This window comes from Harmonia axyridis, chromosome X (genome assembly GCF_914767665.1).
Source record: "Harmonia axyridis chromosome X, icHarAxyr1.1, whole genome shotgun sequence".
NCBI lineage: Eukaryota > Metazoa > Arthropoda > Insecta > Coleoptera > Coccinellidae > Harmonia > Harmonia axyridis.
This window is the reverse complement of record NC_059508.1, coordinates 31,134,166-31,136,665: the sequence shown is the minus strand read 5'-3', so window position 1 is coordinate 31,136,665 and position 2,500 is coordinate 31,134,166. Positions and strand designations below refer to the sequence as shown.

The 2,500-nt window shown below is 53.0% G+C and overlaps 2 non-coding genes across 2 annotated transcripts in view; both read left to right on the top strand.

Moving 5' to 3' along the window:
* Nucleotides 1-923: 923 nt before the first annotated feature.
* LOC123686786 lies at nt 924-1,078 on the top strand. The gene has a single exon (XR_006748545.1). It is a non-coding gene; the product is annotated as a 5.8S ribosomal RNA (ribosomal RNA).
* A 507-nt stretch (nt 1,079-1,585) lies between these two features.
* The window catches only part of LOC123687836, a 4,012-nt gene continuing 3,097 nt past the window's right edge, over nt 1,586-2,500 (top strand). Inside the window, exon 1 of the ribosomal RNA XR_006749543.1 lies at nt 1,586-2,500. This exon is cut by the window's right edge and continues 3,097 nt beyond it. This is a non-coding gene — a ribosomal RNA (large subunit ribosomal RNA).

Here is a 2,500-nt window from a genome sequence, read left to right as displayed (position 1 = left end):
TTAGACGATTATGACCGGAACCCTATATGGATGCGATCGTTTAGACCGATTATCCGGGTACCTAGAACGCACGTAGAGTTTTGTGGTTGGGCGAAGTTTCGTGATGTGCACGGAACGAGGAGCCGGCCGCTGGCTTTGCGTTCGTGTGGTTGGGCGAAGTTTCGTGATGTTTACGAGATGAGGAGCCGGCCGCCTATGTCGGCGTTTGTGGTTGGGCGAAGTTCCTTGACGGAACGAGGAGCCGGCTGCTTGTGCTGACGTTCGTGGTTGGGCGAAGTCTTGTGATATCCTCGAAACGAGGAGCCGGCCGCACGTGTGTGCAGCCTTCGTTGTAGGTCCATGTTTAGAGATGCTCACGAAATGAGGAGCCGGCCGCTTATGTCGGCGTTTGTGGTTGGGCGAAGTTCCTTGATGGAACGAGGAGCCGGCTGCTTATGCTGACGTTCGTAGTTGGGCGAAGTCTCGTGATGTGCTCGGAATAAGGATTCGAAGCGCTTGGATTGCCGCGTTCGTGGCTGGGCGAAGTTTCGTGTTTGGCACGGAACGAGGAGCCGGCTGCAGGTTTTAAAGATTCTCGCCCGAAATCGATCAGTCGTTACCGTTGTCTACGGACTTCGGTAGGACGATCTATTCCAGGGACGAAGACGTCGACGTTGTGCGACGCCCGTTACATTAGCGTTTTTATGCTCTTTCGGGATTGTCTGCGACGTTTGTCTCCGTCCGAATTTTTTACGATAATTGTCACTAGATTAGTACGCAAACTAGTTGAACCGAAGATTTTGCGCCGATCGACTGACGTATTGACCCTTCAGTGGGTCGTCTCAGTCATTGGAATGTCATTCTCGAGGAGGTTCGCAGTTGGCGTCTCGTATTTCGAGGGAAAGTCCATTGCGACTAGTACCGAGAAATCGAACATAAAAGATTACCCTGAACGGTGGATCACTTGGCTCGTGGGTCGATGAAGAACGCAGCTAATTGCGCGTCAACATGCGAACTGCAGGACACATGAACATCGACATTTCGAACGCACATTGCGGTCCTCGGACACTGTCCTCGGACCACTCCTGACTGAGGGTCGGTTCCATTACAAAGACTGCCCGGCCAGACGTTATGGCTTGACGAAGTGACGACGTAAAGGTCGTCTAACGTTGATCCTGTACCGAAGGTCATTTGGGCGAGTTGGACGGTTTGCCGCGTGACGATCAACGTTCTGTCGTTTCGACGCCTCGTGTGTTGGAATGATGAGGAGTTGTTTTCGTAACGCGCCGTCTTGAATTGCGAAAGCATATATTGTGGTGTCGTGGTATTGCTCGATCTGCGCCCATGACTGTAGACATGCGATCGTCGTGTCCGAGAAATCTGAACGACGTCCGATCGCTTTAATGTGCCAGTTGTCGCGCGTTGCGGATGAGCTTTCATGAGCGCACCCCCGAAACACCGAAGCACTTTGCTTGGATTCGCATGATCCGCCATACGGAGCAGGAGATAATAGACGCCTTTGAGTAGGCTAACTCCCTCGCGTAAGGTACGTGATTTTATGAGCCGCCAAAGGTTAGTTTCGGAACGTTTCGATGATTTGAACATACGACCTCAGGACAGGTGAGACTACCCGCTGAATTTAAGCATATTATTAAGCGGAGGAAAAGAAACTAACTAGGATTCCCTTAGTAGCGGCGAGCGAACAGGGATTAGCCCAGCACTGAATCCCGCGATCGTAACCGGTCGCCGGGAGATGTGGTGTTTGGAAGGATCCATTATCTGGCGAGTTCGCGGCGCGTTCAAGTCCATCTTGAATGGGGCCATCGCCCATAGAGGGTGCCAGGCCCGTAGCGACCGCTGCGGCTTGCTAGAGGATCTCTTCTTAGAGTCGGGTTGCTTGAGAGTGCAGCCCTAAGTGGGTGGTAAACTCCATCTAAGGCTAAATATAACCACGAGACCGATAGCGAACAAGTACCGTGAGGGAAAGTTGAAAAGAACTTTGAAGAGAGAGTTCAAGAGTACGTGAAACCGTTCAGGGGTAAACCTGAGAAACCCGAAAGGTCGAATGGGGAGATTCATTCGCGCCTGTTGTTGGGATTTACTGACTGTGGAAACGGCGACGTTCGCGTTGGCTGTTCCCTTCGGTTCATCTCCGGCTTCGGACGCGTGCACTTCTCCCCTAGTAGGTCGTCGCGATCCGTTGGGTGCTGTTCTACGGTCTCGAGTGTAGCCCGTGAGCTCGGATTTTCCGATGTTTACGGACACTGGGTTTCCGAACAGCTCGCTCGACGGTTTACTGATGGCGGGAGGCCGCGACTTAGTTCGCGTCCGGCCCGTGGCAAGTATGTGAATTGTGATGGCGATCGGACCTAGTGCCGATTCCGTCCGTTTGCGACTGTTCGCCGCGGTGTTCTTGGACAGACCTCTTGAAACGCCGATCAGCGACGCTATTGCTTTGGGTACTTTCAGGACCCGTCTTGAAACACGGACCAAGGAGTCTAGCGTGTGCGCGAGTCATTGG